General features: G+C 51.5%; 1 protein-coding gene across 2 annotated transcripts in view; it reads right to left on the bottom strand.

The window, feature by feature from the left end:
- PTP4A3 (protein tyrosine phosphatase 4A3) overlaps nucleotides 1–23,650 on the bottom strand; it is a 48,504-nt gene that overhangs the window by 23,719 nt on the left and 1,135 nt on the right. Inside the window, exon 1 of one of the 2 annotated variants that reach the window (XM_075743208.1) lies at nucleotides 14,292–14,435. The exons of the other annotated variant lie outside the window; for it this stretch is intronic. The gene's annotated coding sequence lies outside the window, so the exon portion shown is untranslated. Of the gene's footprint in view, nucleotides 1–14,291; nucleotides 14,436–23,650 lie in introns of those variants that run through there. 2 annotated transcript variants of the gene reach the window in all.

Genomic DNA, 23,650 nt, shown 5'->3' with positions numbered 1-23,650 from the left:
ACATTGGCTTCCACTCAGCTCCCAGCTTGCCTCTTCATTGACTGGGGTTCAAACTGGATTCAAGATTAATCAAGAGATTAAAAAACCTTGCTGGAACAGGACTCTCTTGAGCAGTAGGAAAACAGGCTGAAAACTCCTTAGGACCAGAGTCCTACAGTGCCGCAACTTCAGGTGTGGTCTCAGACTGCAAAAATGGGCTCCTCCATTTCAATCAAGCCAGTCTCCTTCTGGGCTGCAAACCAGAAGCAGAAATCAGGCTACTGGTGCTCCATACGAGCACGTTTTAAATCACATTCTCATTTACAACACAGTGATGCTCTGGCATGCCAGGGCTGCTCCCAGCCACTGTTTGAGGCAAAACCATCTAAAAAAGGAATTGAGATCCCGGTGCTTCTTGTCACTTAAATGAACTGTCTTTTGATACGTAAGATTAACAGAGTCATCTAATCATATTCCTGTCATTCACAGGAAGGATTTCCAGCAGTGGCTTTATAAAATGCAGCAAATGCCCTGGCATCTCAGAAAGAGAAATTGCAATGACTTACATCAGCAAAAAGCTTGCTCCGAACACGGATGTCAGAGCTGCTGTGGGATGCTGCTGCTCACTGCTCTCCTTGTCCCTGCAGGGAAAGCAAGAAGGTCATGCAGCACAGCACAGCTTGCTCTGATGGCCTGTGCCCAGGTGATTCTGGAGATCATTGAAGGAGAAGGACCACATCCTCAGGGGAATGGCAGGAAGAGGAGGAAACCCATCCTGCCTACAGTGCCGCGGCGGAACATCACGTGAACACCGCAATAAGTGGAGATGCCGCGTCCCATGGGGACGGTACACCCAGGAAAAGCAAATCAAACAGCGGGATACTGCAACCCCAAAGCACCTTTCCAGACTGATAACGCTTTTGGGACAACGTGGAGGTGAAGTGGTCATTGCCCAGCGCTTTTCGGGACAGAGGAGCCCACAGCTGGCAACGCCGTGCTGCTTCTCCCCAAAACGCTGAAAGGTTTGGAAGAAAACATCTGACTGCTGAAGAAATGCCCAGGAATGCTTACTCATGAGCACACTTTGGCTTTGACTTTCTTTCATCGGGATATTTGCATAAAACCGGTGCTGCCTTTAGGGAAATGCAAATTTGCAAATTCCCTGCAGAAAGGGAAGAGTTTGAACGTGCTGGCTGCTCAGACGTGCCAGGCAGGGAAGCAACGCTTTTATCAGCTGAAAATTAAATAAAGGCTGAGATGTGAAACCTCCCCACCCTGCTCAGCAGGAAAACTTCCCCAGCTCCTACGGCCGGATCCAGAAGCGACGGGACAGGCAGGACGCGGCATTTCATCCGCGCTCTGCACATCCTCCCCAGCCCCAGGGGTAAGCTTTAATGGCCTGGAGACACGCAAGCTGCTCTGGCTCTGCTCGGCTCCCGGATGGTTTTAGAGGCGTTTTGACACCCCGGCGTGGGTGGCATTTCCCGGCCACCCTTGCTGCGCTGGAGTAGGCTCTAACTAAGCTGAAAGCAAATGTGTGTTTTCCTGGATAAATTAAGCCACAACCCCAAATTCATCATTTAGGATGAAGCCAGCAGCCAACTACTGAGGCTAATGTTTTTTGAGATGCACATGCACGTGCTCTGCCTCTTGGTGGGGGAAAAGGCGAAGAAGGTGAATGAATAATCAACCCTAATAACAATCAAAAAAACCAAAGCTGCTGTGCAGAGGCAAGGCTCTTTGTACAAGACCCAAGGGAGAGGTAAACCCAGGAAGCCTCATCCCCAGTGATGCTCCAACCATCCCGCTGGAGACTGAGCTGCTGCGCCAGGCTCTGAAAAGCTGGTGGGACCAGCCCTGCCTCACCACGGGGCATCACAGTCGGTGGCAAGAGTGCAGGGCAGCATCCCCTCAACGTTCCCGGTTGCATGTACCATGAGAAGAACTGGACCATGCCTACAACCCAGGCTGCCCCATTATTGTCCCTTCTTCTCTCCGGCCCCACTGTGCATGGCATCACCCATCCCTGCCCTGCACTCCTTGCTCAGCGGCGGTGGGTGCTCCCACACGTACAGGCTCCATAGGGAAGCCACAGGACCTACCCTGGGTGTTCATGGTCTGCCAGAAACAGAGGCTGTCAGGAGCGGCTTGGTCTGCCGGGTTAAATACTTGCTTTGAGATCTGGCCAGAGCGGTCCCCACCTCTCCACTCCCAGGGGCGCACAAGATGGTTCCAGCTTGGGGAGGGAGGCAGACAGCCATTCCCAATCCTGCCTGTTGCGGCTACACCCCAGGGAGGGTTTTTCTGTTCTTCATGCTGCTTCCTAAAGCGCCAGGCTGCAGCAAACAGAAAATGCAACGTCAAGGAAAATCTACGGAGACCTTGTAGAGGTGCAGAAACACCCAGTGCTGACTTAGGGCTCAATCAATTCCCTCATTATAAGCTCCTGCGGTATGGAGAAGCAGCCAAATGAGGGCAGTCCTATTAATATACCTGGTTCCATGCTGAAACTTGTACCATCTTTGCAGAAAAAACACACTACAGCACCCTACAGGAGCTGTGCACAGAGTACTCGCAGCAGCCAGCACAAAGGATGTTTTGGCGTTTCACAACTAAATTTGGCATTGCAGAAGACAACCAACAGCAAAATCAGCCCAGGGGAGGGCTGTCCCACTGTGGTCCAGCCCAAGGGAGCAGAGACAAGGGGCACCAAAGATGTCACCTCCAGCCACAGGGCTCATCCCCTCCAGCACTGTCAGCTTGGGCTTGGCTCAGCCCTGCCGGCACGAGAGCGTCGAGATGTCGATGGGTGCCTTGGCGAAGGCACCCAGCAACTGATTCTGCCTTGGGGGGGGGGGGGGGGGGGGGGGGGGAATTATATATGGATAAAAAAAAGTTGATTTTTCAGCTGGATCCACTCCCACCCCATCTCCCTGCAAACAGGCAGCTGTACTGGCACGGTTCCGTGGGCAGCACGGGGACAGGGATGGACAGCCAAGAGCTGCTAAATGAGCACTGTAATTAAACGCTGAGGCACGGTGTGAACAGGGAACAGGCAGGAATTTCCCCAGCACTTTCCTTTATCAGCTGGTCAATAAAACACCCCCGTCCCATTTCCAGATCTCCCGTAAGTGTCGTTCGTCAAACAGATGGAGCACATCCTCTCATTAGCACGCCCTGGGCAGGCATTTACTAGAAACACAGCAGAAGGATGTCCCTTGAGCACTACTTGTGGCACCTGAAGGACTTCGGGGACTTTGCCAAGAGGTTTCCCTGCAGGGTCTGGAAACGCAGATGGATCTCTCCTGTGACACTGGACCTGGCAGCTGTCCCAGCTGAGCCTCTGCTAGCCTGCACGACTGTGGTGACTCCATTTGGATGGATGTATCCATGAAGCCTTCACCTAAAACTCAACTGCAGATGGGCACCTGCCCCAAATCTGCTCCCAGGAGACCAGCACGAATCTTGCATAGGGGTAGGAATAGGAGATTTTGGTTAATCTCGTGGGTGTTGGTCTCTTCTCCCAAGCAACAAGTGATAGGACAAGAGGAAACGGCCTCAAATTGCTCCAGGGGAGGTTTAGGTTGGATATTAGGAAAAATTTCTTCACTGAAAGGGTGGTCAGACATTGAAACAGGCTCCCCAGAGAGACGGTGGAGTCACCATCCCTGGAGGAGTTCAAAAAGCGTGTAGACATGGCACTTTGGGACATGGTCGAGTAGATACGGTGGTGTTGGGTTGACAGTTGGACTTGATGATCCTAGAGGTCTTTTCCAACCTTAAAGAATCTATGATTCAATGATTAACTCTGGGACAACCACAGGCAGGAGCTGGGCAGAAGTATCATTGTGGGCACTGCTGCCTCTGAAGCTGGTGACAGCACCACCAACTCCTCACCAGCAGCACATCCCGGCCATCCTCATGGCTTGCGGCCACAGCCCCAAGGACGGGGATGATTCCCAGCAGCCGGAACTGCGGGTGCATCCCTTTGATGCCATGGTGCTGATAAAACCCTGGTCCTTGACCTGTCCACTTCAATAAAACAAACAAGAGCTCAATGAAATCTCCGCTAACTTTAGTAGATGCCAATTTTAGCAGCTCGTGGGAGGAACTGCTGCCCAGCTGCATGCGTGATGCCTCTTCTGTGTTTTTATCCCTAGCAGAGCTTCAGGCATGTATTCTGATTTTCTTAATGCCTGAAGACAGTTTTGGGGAATATACAGCCATCTTTAAAGCACCAGAGAAAAGAAATCAGTATTTTAAAGGGAAACAGAGTAAAAAAAGCCTGATTCTGGAATAGCATCTGCAAAAAACCCCCCCTGCAGTACTGACAAAAACTGCACCCACATGTGGGACATCCCTATTGTAACCCCCATCCCAAAGCTGTGCCATGACATAGCAAAGCCAGGCTGCCCCGTTGGCCCCCACTTGTCCATAGTTCACTGCCAGCCTGGGCTTGTTGTTTCGGGGGAAAGGAGTAAGTTTACGTAGCTGTCCTGTGCAAAAGCTTTTTGCACGTTTGCTATCATTCAGATGGGCTTAAATGTGGTAATTTTTTCCACTTTCATTTTTGGAAGTGATTTATCATGCCCCTACATTTTAGCAAAGAGCAACAAAGGGATGGAGGAAGCTCAAGAGCAGCTCTGGGATCCACAGCAAGATATCTTCACATGGAATTAACCCAGCTTTGAAATACCAGATTTTGAGTCAAACCTTTAGTCTCCAAATCACGCCTTTTTCAACAAGTTCGTTTTCAGGAAACTGTCCCAAATGCTCGCCTCGAAAAATGTTTGTCTCTGGCTTGCGTCCATTAAACCAGATAATTGAGAGTTTATAAGTTCATAACTTGAACTGAAGTCAGAAAGTTTCATCTTTCATTTTCCAGAGCTGATTCACAGCCAGCCCGGCCCGAAATGTGGGCTTGCTTGTTACAAGTTCACTGTCACTTCAGAGTTCACTCGCAGTTTAAAACGATGCTCAGCTCCTGCCTGACGTCTCCTGCGCTCTCAGCTCGGCTCAGCACCGCTGCGTACCGGCACGGCTTGGACCTGCTCTTCCCAACGCCTGCATGGACCCAGCTCGTTGACCTCGATCGGGAGAAATGTCCCTGGATTTGCTTCTTTGCTGGAAATTCAAAGGGATTTAAAGCGAGGATTTTGGTCCTGGGGCTAGATATTGTGGGCTGCCCCGTGCCCAAGCGATCACCCTTGATGCTGAGTGCAGGCAGAGAGCAGGCAGCAGAGCCGGATCACACCACCTTGGACTTTTATTTTTATCTCTAAAGTGGACATTTGAGCTTTTCCAAATTGAGCTTTTTTCCCCTCTGCTACACCAATACAAGAATTCAAGCTTCCTTATTTCACTGAACCCGGCTGTACTTCTGGTCTGCAAAGTCAACAAGAAGAGCAGCCAGCTTTTTGGCTCCCTTGGAAACTTTGCAGTCCAAGAAAATCAGACGAAACATTTGAATACGCTCAAGTTTGTTCGTCAACAGTCTGATTTCTTAGGGACCTGACCCTGCGTTCAGGCTGACCGACGCTGCACCGACAGCAATATTTTTGGGTCCTGTGTGAAATACTCCTGCAACGGCCCCGCTGCCAAGTCTTGCAAAAGTTCCCAGGCTGAGGGGCTGCTGCTGGATGCGAGGAAGAAGCATCCATTGCAGGGTTCATGTGAGTTGCTGAAACATTTCAGGTCACCGGGGAAGGGTCAGAAGCAGGGAGAGACATGCACCACGTTAAATACAACTCAGCAAAAGCACGAAAATACGTACAGGTGAGCGCCTGACATGTCACAGTGCCTGCCACAGAAGGCTTGAGATTGGAAGTGACCACCTCCAACCTCCCCAACAGATGAAGCATCACCATGGGCATCTCAGCGTTCATGCCATGGCTCCTGCAGATGAGACGGTCACCACACTCACGCATCCCTGGTCGGCCTTGATGGACGGATGGCATTCCTGGTCCTGGCTGCTTTGATTGTGCTCCACTCAGGAAATTTAGCACCTAAAGTACAGGTCTAGCGTTAAAGGATATAATTTCCTCTCTCTTTGCCCTGCCCAAGGTCACCAAAGGACACGGACCCACACGTAGGGCATCCCAGCCCATCCTGGAGACACAGACCTCCCTTCCCCAGATGCCCTCTCTCAGCTCCAAGCAGCACCAAACTCTCCCCTTGGGGTCCTTCATGCAATGGGAAAAGCACCCCTTAACCCCAAAACGCTGTCATCACCCTGAATTCTCCACGGACACTTGTCCACAAAGCCCGTCCAAGGCGCAGCGCCTGGCCATGGCCTGGGGACGAGGCATTCGGCCGAGCCCACAAGGTGGAAAGTTCAAGTGGCTGCTGTTTATTTGGCTTTGCAGAGAGCAGTCGCTCAGCCTGAACATAGGCCAAGCACCTTCCCATCGCAGGAAGCGTCGCGGGAGTCTTTAAATAACCATCAGTGGTCAGGGCTTTGGTTTACAGCTCTGCTGGATGGAGAACTATCCCTCACACCACATCTGCTTCCGCTCTTTCCTGAGTACAGATGGCATCTGCTCACCTCCCTACCTCCTAGGACTTCATCTTCGTACCCAATGAGCCCATGTGCTTCACAGAAGCTTGCTGGAAGCCGAAAAATATCTCAAAGCATAAGCATAAAAACACGTATGGGCTTTTTGTCCCTTGTGGTCCTACAGTCAAAAGTTTCACTTTGCTCTCGTGTAAACTTAGCACCCTCCCTGTCCTGCTGTTAAGGTCCGTATTTAACAACTCACCATACTTCAACATCCACCTACAGCCTTTCTTCACCACCATGAGTTGCTCCTCACCTTCCAGCCACCGGGCTGGTGCATTGCTAGTTCAGATGGTTAAAACCAAGAATAAAATCCTTCCCTCGGGGGAAGCAGAAAATGACAAGATTCCCCCCCCCCAGCCTCGAAAAGCTTTCTCATATATTTCCCTGAGGGATTTGAAGCCACAAACCTTGCCAAGACCTGGCCTGAAAGGGTCACCCAGCAAACCCTGCTTTACCGACGGAAAGTTCCCAACCGCCACTCGCTGGGAAGCCTGGCTAGTTTGGGATTTTGGCCATGCAGGCTTGCCATGACTCTGGGGGACAGAAATGAGGGGTTTTTTTACCTATAGTTGTCATTAACAGATGAACCTAAAATGACGGCTGGCAAGAGGAAGCTCCGTAAACAAGCAAAATAGCTTTTTACAGTCGGAAAATAAGACCTTGCCCTGACCTTCTCTTGGGCAGATTCACTGCCGTGCAGCAAACCAGTATTTTATTTTAAAGTGCACTTGTAAAAAGTTAAAAAAAAAAGCTGCTTCCTTGACACTTAAGTCAGGTAAGGACACAGCGGGCTATTCTGCCTTAAAAATAAGCCTGCTCTTGTGTACACATGGCGTTTTAAAATAAGCTTATGAAATATAAACAGACAGGCTTTTACAAAAAATAATTCAGCTGCACTGAAACCATTTAATCGGGGCCGAGGCAGACTTCCTTCACCGCTTCAGAGATCTGCGCAGGGGATACTAACTTAGACCCAAAAAAACCCCCTTAGAGACAGATATAACACTCACAAACACACAATTCCATTTTCAATTTTTTGCCGCCCTCCTGTCCCTTGAAGGAACGTCTAAAAAAAATGCAAACAGGATCAAAAGATGCTATTTTTTCCAAAGGACCATCCCTGGAGCTGCATTTTTGCCTTGGTTTCGAAGCACCAGGTTATAGGAAGGAGAAGTTAGGGTGGGAAAGGTTCCTTCCAACCCTTGCGTACAGGAGCACTTTCCACGCCGCCTACCTTCTTTGCACTCCTGAGATGGGTAATTTTTCTATTTGTCCCTGTCCTCTCTGCCCCAGGAGAGGAGCCAACCACCAGGAAATCTGGGCTGTAAAAATAAAAACAGAGTCACAACTTCGGAGGGGCAGGTGCAAGGCGAGAATCTATTTTTAATCCTTATTCTGCAAGAGGGGAATGCCGGGACCCTCTGAGTGGGGATTGCCTGAGGTTAGATTTATTTGGAGGTGGTGGAAGGGTCTGACTGGTGGTTAATCCTGGTGCTGGGCGCTCGGGGCCGGGGAAGCGGACATGAAATCATTCCTGCATCTGCTGGGGAAACGGGAGAGGCGGCAGACAGCAGCTCTGCCTCCTCCCTGCGCAGCTGCTGGGGCGACAGGCAGCACGGATCTGATGCTTGCGGCTCTCCATGACCCAGGAAAGCTGTCGAGATGTCTGAGCAAACTCTTGGGGCTGGATCTTTGCACTTGATTTGTTGGGTTTCCATCCTGCTGTAAGCACAAGCCAGGTAAACCATGAGGAGAGAAGATGGGGATGCCCAATGAGAAATAATACGACCCCAACGGACATCCATGGCTGCCACCAGCCAGAGAAGGTATGCATGACTTTCTTCCACGCCAGCTAGACCCAGACAAGCACCCTTCAGCCTTTGCACTTTATTCTCTCTCTAATTAACAGAGAGTGAAAGGGCAGTTGCCATGTCTGTGGAGCAAACCAACTTCTGGAGGTATCATCTCCCCATGCCTTGTACTAATTATGGTGGGAGCTAGGGGCAGTCACCTCCCTAATTTAAGAGGTATGGTAGGATAACTCCCAGCCTTGGTGTGCATACATCAATTGCACTGGAAATAGGTTATTTTTACGTTTCTACTGAGACCATTCTTATGCCTTCGGACCTGTCCAACCGCTCCTTGGCACCATTGTGTGGACCGAAGTCCTAGCTGTAAGGATGGAGGACAGCAACCTTGAAGAACCAGAGCTTTGGTAGGATCCTAATGGCTGAAGGAGACAAGCACAAGGAGCACACCCTAATAATGGAGATGGCGGAGCACTGCACAGGCAGTTTCACCTCAAGCTTGACTGAGTTTTGGTTTGGGGGTATACTGCAAGGCAAATACTCTAATTTGAATGAAAGCTAGAAAATCAGTTTGCTCTGAGGGCTGCTTAAAGTCTTCCACCATTTCTTGTGGATTCTTGTTCCCCTGTGGCAGGAGCACACTGGTAAATGCAATGGTCTTGCCATCAGAGATCAACCACCCAGGAGTCAAACTGCTGGTCCACAGATCCTGGGGGAGATTCAGGAAGGACCAGTCTTCCTTGATGGAGAGGCAAAAAGGAAATTTTAGGACTTTGCCCATCATGAGCAGAATACCAAGTGCTGATGAGTCAGGGAAGCTGCAAGATGAGGTCCCAGCGAGCTCGCACAAACAGTGGCTGGTGTCCCTGTGTCTGTCCTGGCATCCAGGGTAGAAGCTTTTCCTACCGTAGAGAGAGGATGGCTCAAACCTCTTGTGAGCGGGTTCTGCAGCAATCCAAGCACTAACATCTGGCCTCAGAGATGAAGAGCACGTGAAGGATTTAGCAGGACCTGACATCTCATAAAGGGTGGCTAAGGTAACTTTGTCAAAGGCTGGCATTCAAGACTTCTCCATTCAAGGAACCAAATGGCCCCAGGCAGGCTGTCCCGGGGGATTTCTGGGTATACCACATAAATCTCTGACCTCATTAATGCTCCAAAAACCACAGAATCCAGCTCCTGACCTTCTCCGGAGCAGAAAACGACAAAACATTTCCTGTTATTTATAGCAGCTGGAGAGCCTGATGGGAAAACCCCACTTGTGAAACGTGGGCCGCTTGCCATGGTTGCTCTGTGGAGAATGGTCAAGCTGCTCCGAACTCCTGCCTGAGGGACTGCTGCTCCCACCCCCGCGGCCACTTCACCCCAGGCAAGACCATGCCGAGAAGCTGTGCAAGAGGAACAGGCACGTGGATCTTGCTCCTGTTGGCTCTCCCAGGTCATGTTTGCATGGCACAACTTGAATTAGGCAAGGGCTGAGCATCCCAAGACAGGGGGCTTCAGCTCTGGGGCTACAGGTACCTGGGAACCCTTGAGAAGCACCCTTCACCCATACGAGGCTCCACCTAAATGTGGCTGACCTTTCCTTGGAGGTGTTTGTCAGCCTTTTAGGGAAACTGAGGAGAGGGCACAGTCCCCTTGCCTACCTCCACCAGGTGCTACCCACCTCCTCAAAGCACAGCAGGACACGCACCGGCATGTTTGTTTGCTGGCAGCCCAATTTCCACCACCCTGGCATGCACCGAAGGTGCTTTCCAGCGCGCTTAGTCACACAGGTGCAAAAAACCTCGCAGCCCAAGGCAAGCTCTTCCTGCAACGGGATGGGTTTCGCCGTGGGCTTGTCAGGCGAGAGCCTCCCGGCACTGGCCTCGCTCAACACAAGCGTTTGCTGTCATGCTGTCGAGGAGGATTCCCATAGCTTCTGTCTTGGGCCGGCGCCAGCGCGGGTTTTCTGCTCGCTTCCAGGCCGAGGGAAGCAAGCTGTTCGTCACGCACTGCCGTGAGAGGCTGTGAACGAACTTGCCAGCCACGATAGGAGCAGCCGGTGCTGGAGCTTGCCGGGCTCAGCTGCCACGATGGCGGCTCTTCTCTGTTTAAAATGCTGTGATGGCACCCAGGGCCACGTACTGACCACTGCCCTGCCACAGTCTAAAATTAGCCACCGGGCTAGGGGAACGGCAGGGTGACAGCGAGCATCTCCCACGCCAACGCAGCGGTCAGCAGCTGCTGAGATTTAGGACCATGCTGGGAGCAGCCCAGGTTACAGTCCTGAACTTCACCTTCACCATGAAGCTGTTGCTTCTGCCCAGGCAATGATGCTATGGGTAGGATTCAGCTTGAGAGCAGAAACCTGAATTTAGGGACCCAGGAGTTTCATTACAGTTATCATAGAATGGTTTGGGTTGGAAGGGACCTTTAAAGATCATCTGGTCCAACCCCTCTGCAATGAGCAGGGAGATCTTCAACTGGATCAACAGAGACCACTTCAGCTTGCCCTAAAGGAGTCACCTGGTGCTTGGCTTCTTGGTGGGCTCCTCCTGTCCTTCTCCGACTGCCACAGCCCCGCTGTCAGTGAATCCCCACGCTCCTGTGGCCACCGTGGGAGACCGAGACCCCTACACATCTCATCCTCAGCAACAAAACCCCAAACCAGAGCCATGGCCAAGACCCCACGTGCATCTCCAGAGAGCCTGGCCAGATCTTCTCCCAGGGAGATCTCAGCCCTTGTGATAGACAAGCTCCTTCTAAATATCCCCAGGCTGTTTGCCTGCAACTCCAATTAATAACACCTTATTTTGTCAACACAGTTGGGTCAGCAGCAATTCATAGACTTCATGCTGGTTAACCTTTTTCCACCAAACAAGCCCAGGGATATTTTGACTCCCTGCCCTTGAGAAGTTTATTTGCGTAGGACCTGTCCATTGCCAGCTTCTGGCAATGAAAAGACACACAAGGAGCGTAACCACTTTCTAATAGCTGGGGAAAGACTTTATGGTTGTGGCCAGGGCTCCCCAGCGCTGGAGCTAGAAAGTAGAGAACCTGCCAAAGCTGCCTGAGAGAGTCCAAGAGGCTTGTAACTACCCTGGGAGAGAAACCAGGGCGAGTGCAACAGCCCAGCCATCAGTCTCAGATGCAACAAGATCTTCTGCGGAGACCTTGCAGGAGTTGTTCTTGCTGGAGGCAAAACACATGGACTGGGGTCATGGAGCCCCAAAAAAAGACCCAACAGAGAAGGCACATCAATGAAAGCCGTCCCCACTTTCAGCTTTTTCCATGTCCCACTACCCAGGAGGAGATGACCCAACACCAAACCAGTTCAAACTTCCCCAGTGCCCTCCACCGCCCAGGACCACATCTTACCATCTGATGCTCCCACCGTTTTGAAGCAACAGCGGGTGCAAAGAGTGGGGCCAGGAAAATGGACTATCTTATCCTTTGCTGGCAAGGATTTCATGCCTTAGAGAAGCAGAAAGACTATGGAGGGAGATTTCTCCACCTTCCTCCCGAGACGTGTGGGATGCATCTTTCACCGTGGGCTGCTGCAGCTCACAGATGTTTCTGCTCCAGGCAGCCCAGAAACCTTCACCGGGATTCAAAAGGGTTGGGAAAAAAAGGGATTTGACCGAGACTCCTGCGCTGCCTGGGTTCTCCTGGAAAATGATTTACAGATGCTGCAACTGGCTGGCGTGCTCTTCACCCAGACAGAACAAGCATCTGGCAGGCCCATTATTTAAGAGACATTACTGCCTTGCGTGGAGGGTGTGTCCTGGAGAGCCTGGAGATTTATTGTCCAGATATAAAGTGACTGAGCTCTGTCCCAGGAGCACCGCGAGGGAAAAGCAAAGAGTTTCTTCATAAAAGAGCCCGCTTATCACAACTGCGATTATTTGCACATGAAGAGGAGGCCAGGAGGGCAGAGGCACCCCAGGGTGACACGGGGAGGTGACATGGAGAGGTGACACCGGGCTGGCTCCAGCGGGAGCTGCCAGCTGGAGGAGGGTGTCTGGTGCAGTGGAGGGATGGTCGCCCCGGAAAGGGGTACAGAAAGCTGTGCCTTTTAACAGCAGTTGGGATATTTTCTCCAGCACATTCCTCTCCCTCCAGTAATCTTGTGGGAGGCCTGGAAAGATGGGTTGTGAAACCCAAATCCTCCCCGCTGGCAGCTCTGTGGGAATGCCAGCGGCCAGAGCAGCCTTGCACGGGGGCAGGACCAGCGTCCATCACACTGCAAACGCCGAGACACCGATAATGAAACCGGGTGGCAAGGAGAAAGCCTTTCCCACCATACACCTCCTCCCTGGCCTGGTTTGTCCCTGAAGCAGGGTGGACTGGGGCAGAGCTTCTCAGACTGAGGCAAAGGATACAGCACCCTTAGCATGATGCAATTCAATATTTACCTCTTCTTGAGATTTGGGTGAGGTCATGCATTTGCATCACTTTGGGCTGTATTTGCTCAAGGATAGAAAGTTAAATCCTCCAGGTTTCGGAGTAAATCCCAGTTCAGAGCAGTAGCTGGAAGAAAAGCCCAGCGGGATGCACCGGCTCCTGGGTGGCTCCTCCAGGGCAAGCAGGACCTTGTGTGGTGCCTGACATCTCCGTTCATCCCACCGATGGGCAGGACATCGGGCTGCATCTGGCAGCAGTTGGTGAGGACGCCGGTCACAGCCACGCGCCGGGCTGAGCCGTGCATGCCTGCCGGTGGTTTGCATCCACGTGACGTGCCTTTGCCCGCCTCTGGTTTCAATTAAAGCCGCTAATAATTTTAGCAAGAAAACCCTGAACCAAGCGCATCCCGCAGCGGGCTTGCTAACGCCGGCCAGATGTGCTGCTCCTGGCAGGTGCCGCGGTGGCCACAAGCGTGCAGGTGGCTTTGCAGGGGGAAAGTAAGAAAAGAAAAAAACCCTAAAGTTCTGGGTCGTTGCCATCAAACCAAGTCTTTCGGGCTCAGGAAAACTGAACTGACCCAGTCCTGGATGCTTTGTGGACTGGGCTTGGGTGAGGCCCTGGGGCTGTAATGGTTTTATTTAGGGCGTGCAATAACCTTTGGCTTCTATTGTATTTGCGTTTGCCAGAAAGACAGTTGGTCTGGCTGGATTAAAGCTGGCAGTAATTACATGCCAGTGCCTCCTCTGTAGCGAGGAGGGGCAAAACGCAAAAAGAAAAGTGTGTGCGCACTCCTTCTGCCCGCTGCTTCGCGCGGAGACGGCCCCTCGCCCTCCCGCAAGCAGAAATCCGGCTCGTGCCCAGCGTTGGTGCTTTGGAAAGTGAGTGAAGAACGCAGTCCGAAAAGGAGGAGAGATGTGGAAATCACTCCTGCCGTCAAAACGCATACTGTAAGCAACCAGCAGTATCCCCTGAAGGACATCCTCTGCCTTGCCCAGCCATCAACCCAGCGAGCAGCCTTCCCCGCTTCCCCAAACACATGCCTGAAATTCAAAACAGATGCTCCAAAACGCCTGGTTGAAGATGTTCCCTTTCATCTGGTAATTGCTGCTTCCGAAGGAAAAGATCTTAAGCAGTCCCCAACCCTCTTTAAGTATCCGGACACCTATTTTTGTCCTTTTTGGGCTTCAGAGCATCTTTGGCTTTGGTGTCTGAGCCATCCTGCTGCTCCTCATCCCCTCTCCCCAGCAATTAATGGCCAACCTCAGCCTCCTGCCCAGCATTTCAGTCCCTGGGGCTGGTTTACAGCCACCCACTTCCCACCAGCCATGTGCAATCCCACTACGAGAGGTGCCAAGATGCCACCGAGATGGGCACCGCTGCTCCCCCAGTGCCAGCCAGGCACGGTGCAGGAAAGCCAGCCTGGCACGTGCAAAAAAAAGGCAAAAGTAAAATGTTATTTGCAATACTGGTAGCGATTACACCTCCCCATAAAACTAGAGCAGAAGGAAATCTCCCCCCTCCAGCTGTTAACAGCTACGTCCCCCAGAGTTTTGACTTACACAAGCCTGAGTTTAATTGAGGTACATTTGCTCTGAGGATTTCCTCTTGTCCTCTTCAGCAACTGCATTTCTAGCTTTGACAAATAAACAGCCAGTCCTCAAACCTCAGGCTCTTTATTGCTTGTGGTTCCTTCCCCTTCGTTTCTAAGAAATGAATAACAGGAGCAGAAGGTTGCAAAACATGCACTGGCGATCCCTGGCTTTAAATAAAGCAAGAAATCAAATAAACAGGGAGAGAGGAACGTGGAAGATCGACTGTGGGGAGAAAATGCCCAGCTGCACCCACCGTGAGTGCTGGAATCGGTGGATGATGATTTAGGATGATGAAAACGCGATGCGAAAAGCAAAACCAGCGATAGCACCGACGAGCGCAGGATGCTGCGGCGGAGCCCACAGGCTGCTTGGGAAAGACTCGGGGTGGGAAGTTAATGCCCGACGTGATGTACTGAACAACCACGACCTGGAGAAGAGGAGCTTGGGCTCAAAAAAATCACTTAACGTGGAAAGACGCGATGGGGTCTGCTGGTTTCTTCCCAGGAATTTGCCGCCGATCCTCAGTGCCGGATTAGCATCGCTCACCCTGACAGCGGGGACGAGCGTTAGGGGGAATTGCGTTATACCAGCTTCGCTGGAAACCGTGAGAGATGAGAATAATCCTGCTAATAACCGCAGAGCCCAGCTCCTCCTCGATGATGCCAATTTACATGCGGTTTAATAAGGGTGCGGCATGATGGAAGGGCACTGCAGGGGAATATAAAATCCTGCCTCAAATGGACACATGCCGATGCAGTTTAGATTAGGCAGCATGAAAAAAAAAACAAACCAAAAATAGGTTCCTAACTAAAGGAAAACTTGGAGGAAGTCAGGAGCTGGTGAGTGTTGGCATCCGGAGCATCTTTCTTTCCATCAAAGGTACCAGCCGAGCTCTGCCTGCCAAGGAGAAGGGCGGGGGTCCAAATTGGGACGGGCAAACCAGCGTCTCAGCATCACCAGGAATAAGCACAGACCTCCCAAAGAAAGTGCAAAAAGGCAACCACGTCCAAAGAAAATCTGCAGCAAAGACATTGAACGTGGCAGGGAAAAGAAGGGGGGGGGGGGGGGGGGGGGGGGAAATGAGACCCCAAGGTGAGAAATTACCCGGAGGCGAAAGCAAACACCTCACGGCTCTTCCTATATTCGAGCAAGCTCCCAGCCATCACCCTGAGCACAGAGTTTTGCAAAGTTTCATGCACAAAGCCTCAAACCCCCTCGGTAGGGTTTTAATCAAATACGTATTGCATCCCGGATGGTCCAACGTACCCCAAAGGGGCCCAGGGGTAAGGAGCCGCGTGCGTTATTTTGCTCTGATGAACTTAAGTGCTGTAAATCTACTTCAGCCTTCGAGCAAAGCGCCTGGCACAGCCGTGCGCAGGGAACTTCTGCTTCAGAAGACCAGAGGTGACATTAGCACGAGATTAGCGCGGCTCGGAGCGCGAGCAGTCGCGTCGCTACCCGAGGTTGCCAACCGAAAGGAGAGGGAAGGGTGTTACTGAAGGCTGCATTAGGGAAAAAAAAAAACCAAACTCATCCGTCACCAAAATGGCTTTTGCATTGCAAAAAGAGGAGTGCGCTAATGAAATTAGGGGATGGCTTCGACTCTCTGTCAGTGGGAAGGACGGTCGGGGTGTCCTTCTGCAGGTTGGGACCATCCCTGGTGAGGACGTCGAGAGGCGACACGGTGGGTTTTCCTCTGTTAACGGGAGGATGAGCTGCAGACGCGCGTTGCTGGGGCTGTCTCCACCACCAGGATGGGGAAGCCTGGATTCCCTTACACCCCCTCCACCATCCTCAACCAGGATCACTGTGGTTATTTAGGTTGGCAGACCCACGGCACTCGGTACAGCCTGCCAGAGGATAAATACCAGAGCAGGGAAAAGAGCCATGCAAACTAAAAGCCAGTGCGGGTACAAGATGAACAAGGCCAAACGGGTACGAGTCATCTACAAATAAATTTAAGCTGGAATCGAGAGCAGTTTGTATCCGTGCGAGCAACAAGGCTCCGGCAGCGGCTTTCCCGGAGGACTTGCCAGGGTCAAACGGCTCGTTAGTTTTAAGAAGGAAGTCGGCAGGGGGTTTGCATCGTGGCTGCCTGTTACGGTGCCGGGGGCGGGGGGGACACGACACGCCGGTCTCCAGAGCGGCCAAAAAAAATTGGTGGTGGCTTCAGCAGGACGCGGGTCTTCTGCCACAGCCTGCATCCCACCCGGTGACCGTACCTGCACTGGTGGGGTACGGAGGGATGCAAACCGCATCCGCTTGCTCTCGGAGAGAGGGAAGCTGCACGGAGCGAGGGGAAAATAAAAAAGGCACGGCTCCGTTTTTCCAGCTGACAGGAGCTTAAACACCAGCTGGGATTTGGGCTCCAGGCCCTCTGTGAAATTCAGTTTGGCTTGTCTTAAGACAGCGGCTCTACTCCCCAAGCACCCTACCAGCATTTCGGTAATAGCAGGGGGAATCGGACCTACTTGTCAAGCGTGTTGCTATTTGTGTAAATGCTGTGTACCGGAGGGAAGCTTGAAGAACAAGTCCCCTTTTTATAGCGCGTTGCCTGCTGGCAGCGAGCCTGCAAACGAGAAGGAATTCAGAGAGGAGCAACAACAACAACAACAACAACAACAACAACAAAAGCCTAAGGGGCTGGAGGAATTAGTTTTGGAGGAAAAAAATACCCAAGAGAACTAAGTGTGTGGTCTGGTGGATGCGACTTTGGGCTGGGACTGCACCCATTGCCCTCCCATCCACGGCAAACCTCCCTGTGCAATCTGCAGGTTTCTCTACCTGTCCTTAAGAAGCAAGATGTGTTTTCTCCCACCTCAGGAGACAGGTCTGCCATGTCCATGCAGAAAAAAAAAAAATATTAAAAAAATTACATACGTAATAGAAAGTTAATTAAGAAGCTGCCAGAAGCAAAGGACAGCCCACGAACAAAATAATTTTGAGCTGGGAGCGGCTGAACCACAGCAATGAAGGGTGCGTGGGGAGAAAATCCCCATTGTCATGGGGTTTCTGGGGTGGTTTTACCCCAAACTGGCTCAGTTCATCCCCAATCCCTTTGAACGCGCACGCAGAGGTGCAAGCTCCCTGCCTGGATGCGGCTCTGGTATCGGCATCCTTATCGTTCGGGGCACTGCGAGGGGCGGGAGGTGACCTGGATTGTGGGTTTAATGACCAGCCTTCAGCCCAGCTGCACTTGCGCTGGTGGCAGGAACCCCGAGAGGGGACTTTGGCAGGAGCTCAGCACCATCCTTGCAAAGAAAGGCTTGGCTGTCCCCAGCTCGGGGCACCCAGCCTCATGGGGACATCCCTGTGACTACCAGGTTGCACCCCCGGGGATGCACCAGCCCATCACCCTGGGGAACGCCAGCGCAGGGACATCCAGAGCCTTTCAGGGTGGGGATGAGACACATTTTCCTGTTTCACTGACCAAAATCCCTAGTTTTCTGCCCATCACAAGCAAGCACGAAGCTGTAGTTTGGCACCGATGGGGTGCAGGAGAGGAGGGGACGCAGAGGCTGGGAAGCTGGGCTGGACAAGCCTCCCCTTAAATGCCCCCTAACGCCACCTTAAAATGTAATGAACTGGGGGCAGCGGAGGTTACTGGTTTGGTATGAGAATTTTCATGAGCATGAGGGAAAAAAAAAAAAAAAAGGAAAGAAAAAAAAAAAGACCACATTGCTCCAAAGTTGTTTTTTTTTTTTTTTAACGCAAGCTTCAGGGGCTCTGGGAGAGCAAGGCTCGCTGCAAAGTTTGTTTTCTGTTGTGCCCACGTTACCAAGCAGAGCCGGCCGAGGAATGCGTGGCGAGGGGCGCCCGGCCGGGCTGCGCCCCCGAGTAAGCACCGGCGGCCAGGTACGAGGCCACGGTGAGGGTTGCCGAGCCTGGGCACTGCCTGCAGCCCAGGACGCTGCTCAGCATCCCATCTTCCCAGTTTAACGCAAGCTTGGCTCCCAGCAGCGCTCCATTTCTGACCATCGTGTTACGCACGCAGCTAGTAAATAAACGTAATAAATACATTCAAAAAGTGTTTTCTAGAGGTTGGGATAATCAAGGAAATTCCCCCAGTGCCTTTCCCCACCGTGCCAGGGTGCAGCGTGGTAGCCGGCAGCTCCCAAACCCTTCTCCGGAAAAGTTCAAACCCTCAAATACTTGGAATTGCTCTTTGAGGGAATTTATTTTAAAGCCGCTTTAACGGCAGCTGGGAATTACCAGGGAGGCACTTTGCTCTGCTATTTCCCAGCTGCTGACCCCGTTCACATGAAGGGGGCCCCGGGCAGTCGCCCAGCTCGGGAACATGTGCCGAGCCAGCACCGCCCGCAGTTGTACCCGAATTTCTCCTCGCCCCGGGTCGCAAGAGCTGCTCGGTAAAGGCTGCCGTGCAGGGCAGAAGCAAGAAAAAAAATAAGTCCTGCATCCAGCAACAAGGACATGAGCTTGCTTAGCTGGGATGTGGTGGGGTTATTTTTTTAAGATCCTGTTCCCACGAGGGCTGAAAATTGTACCCAACCATGTTGCTTCTTCCCTGGGGTAAAAGCAGAGCTGGGAGGCTGTGACTCTCCAAAAAACCAAGCCAACATCCCAACGTGCTGGTGGCACGTTGTTTTTTAAGCAGCATTTTGTTCTTAAAAAAAAAGGGCTACTGAGCAAAATCACTGACGGCAAGTCTACAGCCAAGCGTCGGCAGGACTGCGAGCGACAGGTCCTCCTGGAAGACTGGAAGATGCCACCACCGGAGCCGTGGTTGTTCCTCTTGCAAAATCTCCGTGCCCCCCTGCCCACCCCATTGCCCTGAGAGGGTTATGGAGCCCTTCTCTGCTCCACACCTACACGGGGACACCTCGGTCACCCTGGCTGGGCTATCCGACTCCAACCCTACAGAAGAGGTGGTAGCCCAGGAGGAGATGCAGGCAGGTGGGATGAGTCTGGTGGCGGGTAGAGGCAGCCCCATGCCCAACCGCTGCCGGATGTGAACCCACCTGCGCTGCACGGCCAGCCACCAAGTCACCCGGAGCGAAGGGGGTTCCCAAAGCCACAGGCGAGGGTTGGGTTGATAGGCATCAGCCCCCACCGTCACGGTGCCTGTGACCCCGTGCCAAGTTTCTTCTCCCTGCTGTCATGCTCGAAAGACACTTGTGGAAAAACACAGCAGAAAGGAGAGGATTTGAGTGGCAGGTTGGAGAAAGAGCGGGGGAAGAAAACAACTTGGCAAAGAGGGAAAGGCTGAAGGACACAAGCGTTTCCATTTCGGTGGAAAACTCCCAAGGGTGCCGCTCGGAGCGTTTATTGACCAACTCGCCCACTCTCAACAAGCTGGCCTTGCAAACAGCGGCAGGGAAGGATGCTATTTCTGGTCAAGGTGTGTTCAAAGGCGACGCTTTATTAACTCTATAATCAACCGGTGACATGCACAGAACTCAAAACACACCGTCAACGACCCTCCTGGAGAGGGTCTGGCTCTGCAGGCACCGCACCTGCACTGTCACCCCAACATTACCACAAAAAAACCCTCATCAAGTGGCCTTGTGCAATGCTTCAGGGGATTAACAAAAAAAAATGGGGAAAAAAGGTCAAAAGTCCAGTCAGGCAGGTACAGTCTGCTTAAAAAAAAAAAATAAAAAAAAAATCAAAGGGTGCACCCTTGACTCCGGCAATGCAGCTGATATAGAGGATTGAGTTGCTTCTCTCAGTATTAGAAGGAAAAATAATAATTGTCATAATAAAATTTTAAAAAAATCAGATGCAGCCAGGTCAGGTTCATCAAGGGTGAAAGGCAACGGTTTGACTCCAAACCCAGCTGCTCTCCCCAGCCCGAAAGGTTGCATCGATACGATCTTCCCCAGCACACGCCTGTGCGGGAACTCGTCATTCCCCCCCCCTCCTTCCTTGCAACACGATAACACATCGCCCCCAGCTCTCAAGTTAAACATCTTATTAACTGCAGTGACGTAAAAAGAGGAAATCGCCGAGAACTATCGCAAAGACGAGAGGGAGCACATTTACCATCGATCAGCTGCGATAACACCGCAGAGAGATCTGCGCGTAAAAAATGCGTTCGACCCCTCCTTTCCCCGCCCCCCTTAATTGTTCGATGTCATGGGAAACTAAACCTGACATCCAAACAGCCCAGATACAACACACTTGCAGTAAAAATATTTTTAAGAATAAAAAAACCCCAAAAAACAAAACCCAAAACCCCAGGAAAAAACCTTGCCTTTCAGGAAACCATTTGGATACAGACCCCGTGCAGCTGCAGCCACCCTCCGCGTCGTATTCATCCCTCCTGCTTCGACTTGGAGAATCAGGCAGGGTGGGGAAGAAAAGGGAAAAGGCGAAGGGGGGGAAAAAAAAAAAAAAAAAGGAAAAAAAAGACACGATATTGCAGCCGATGAGCCGCGAGAGGCTGCTGGCAAAGTGGTCCAGCAATCATCTGAAATTCAGACGGTCACGTGAGGAGCCTGTCTGCAGCTCCCGTGCAGCCCAGGCTCAGCACTTCGCCAAACTGCACACGCAGCAATTCGCCGCGTCCAGATCTCCCGCCCCGCTCTCGCCCATTTTCCAGCCCGTGCCCTATCCGAACCCCCCCCCCCCCCCACCCCAGCAGGTTTTCACGCTGCAAGGTGACAGAGCCGCTCCGGTCACAAAGGTGGATTTCTGCCATGCATCGCTAAGCTGCGCAACCACCCCTCCTTTTAGGTTTTCCAGCTAAATCCCAGCCCTGCAGGCAGCTGTGTCTTCTCCACTGGGATGTGCACGGTGGCCATCACCCCATTTCATCATGTTGGGCTGGTGGGGTGGGGGGTCCCATCGGCGTGGAGGAGCACCCAGGAGAACATGCTGTACCCGCTCCCGGGGCCAGCCTGTCCCTGGGCAACCCTGGGCATGCCCAAAACCAGCCCCCAAGCTCCCCGGGCAGCTGTGGTTGCATCAGAGAGCAGCAGGCTGAGCCCAGACACCTCCGGGGCGAGGTGGCAGCCAGCTTTATTTTTTTTATTTATTTAATTAATATATTTTTTTTTTTTCCCTTTAATTTTCAACCGGGACATCGCTTCGCACCCAAGGGATGCTTCAGGTTCTTTCCTTCCCCGTCCCTGCATCGCCCTGTGGTGCGGACCCGCTGGGGCCAAGCGATCAGCAAACACCACCCCCCTCCCTGCCCCGCAAAAGCCGCGTGGCTGCACAGAGCCAAGGCGCCTCACCGTCCCACCCCCTAAAATCTTTGGGACAATGAAAAATGATTTTTTTTTTTATTTTTTTTTCCCCCCTGTTTGCATCCATTCGTCACATAAATTAGCAAGAGGAATTATGAGACTCAGCGCTCCGCGCTGCCTCGCCTTCACCGCCCGGCCGGGGATGCATTGCATTGCACTAAAGTCAGGCAGATACAGCGGGACTAAAAAAAGAGCCTGGTTTGGTTTGTTGTGTTTTTTTTTTTTTTTTTTAAAGCCGGATTGCCTTTCATGGCGACTATATTTATAGGTAGAGCTGTTGAAATTTTAAGGGATCCTTGCCACAGGAATTCAGTCCCGTCTCATGTTCATAAAGTGGCGTAACTTGGCAAAAATGAACACTTAATAGAGCGAGGGGTGCTGCTTTCCCTCCTTTAGGTTTGGATAAAATCAGAGGGGAAAAAAGAAAAGATGCAAAACACATTGGGGAGCTGTTCACGCCCCTGCCGCATGCTGCGATCTGTATTTTCCAGGTTTGGAGCGTAGTGAACGTGACACTTCACACCCACCCCTTCACCAGCACTTTCCTTTTCTGTCAATGACTATTAAAAAAAAAAAAAAAAAAAAAAAAAAGCTTTTGCGGGTGTTTATTTTTGCTTTCAGTTTGGCTATCAGTGGCAAACACAAAGCCTCCTCTGCACTTCGTTTTACGGTTGAAAACCCCAGCAGGGTTCAGCTCCGGAGCAGTAAAACTTGCTCTCTCCATCCAAAGCCGTCCGGGAACGTCGTCCGCCAACACGCCGCGGCACACGATGCCCAGAAACCACGCGGTCTCAGCCCCAAAGTTTGCAATTTTCTTACACAACAGCACGCTATGCTGCTAAAACCCTATTTTATTTTAATTTATGCTATAAAAGCACGTTACGCCACGTCCAAAGACGCTACCACCCCGCTGAGCACGTCTGGATGCTAAACTTTTATTTCCCTATGGCAACACGCGCCTATTTAAGACAAAACCCAAACCATAATTAAAGTTATTGATAGGAGCCAATGTTTACTGTTTGCTATTTTAATATCAAGTGCTGTTGGATTTCAAGCCACTGATTTCCATCGCTTGCAGGGGATGATTAAGCTGGAAATGTGCCTAAATGCCGGGGTTTTTTTTGACGTATCTATGGGCACTTCTGCCGTCAAATCAAAGAAATACACTTAGGAGGTCAATCCCAGTGGATGCTTCTCATCGGGGACCGCCTTGACTGGAAGCCGGCGAGTGATTTTTGAGCTATCAAGACACACATAAAAATAAAACTAAAATAGTCATAACGAAAGCCTTTTGCTTCTGCAAGCAGCCCTCTCCGTAAGCGGAGCCAACGAGGCGAAGGCTCGCAGGGCTCCGGTGATGCGACTATTTTCAGCCTCACGAAAGTTAACAGAAGTATCGCTTTCCCAAAGGAACAAATTTCAGGTTGAAGCATTTCCCAAAGGTTAAAAGTCTCTTCTTCTGCTTCCCCACATATCAAATTTGGTGGCCGCTACTAGCATCTGACATTCCCAAAACGCGGCTGCGTCAGGGACTCTGCTGCCATGGCCCCCGCTAGCTGGCACCTGGATGGTTAACTCTGAAGCCTAGTGACAACACAGTATTAAGTTTCTACATGTATCGGTGCAGAATATTGGTGGGTACACAAAGCCCTCAGCTTTAAATCCACCTGTAGCATTTTCAACATACGCTATTAGCAACAACATGACCAAAAAATTAGGAATCATAACAGTGGAATTTAAATCTAGCTCACAACAAGGTAAGGAGATTCATAATATTTCGTATACAAACATGTCACCAACCCCATTTATCCACACTACTCTTTTTCCACCGCTATTAATAAATACACGACTTCATTAAATCTCTGTTTTCTTGCCGATTCTCCTTGAGCGAGAAGGATGCACGTAAAACCAACCCAGCAGCTCAGTCACCTCGTTTACGTTTCAGCTCCTTTGAGCAGAAAGATGAAGCCGTAACCGAATTAACTGCAAACTGGCAGCAGCGCAAACTTGCCAGATTCCAGCTAATTGCTTGGATTAGTAATTCCCGTCGCATGCAAAATCCACCTTACCTACGGCAGAGAAAGGCGTTTGCACGGGGCGTCCTCCTGCTGCGCA

The sequence above is a fragment of the Balearica regulorum genome, chromosome 2 (assembly GCF_011004875.1).
Source record: "Balearica regulorum gibbericeps isolate bBalReg1 chromosome 2, bBalReg1.pri, whole genome shotgun sequence".
NCBI classification, from domain to species: domain Eukaryota; kingdom Metazoa; phylum Chordata; class Aves; order Gruiformes; family Gruidae; genus Balearica; species Balearica regulorum.
The sequence above is the reverse complement of the archived record's forward strand: the minus strand, read 5'-3'. Positions and strand labels throughout refer to the sequence as shown.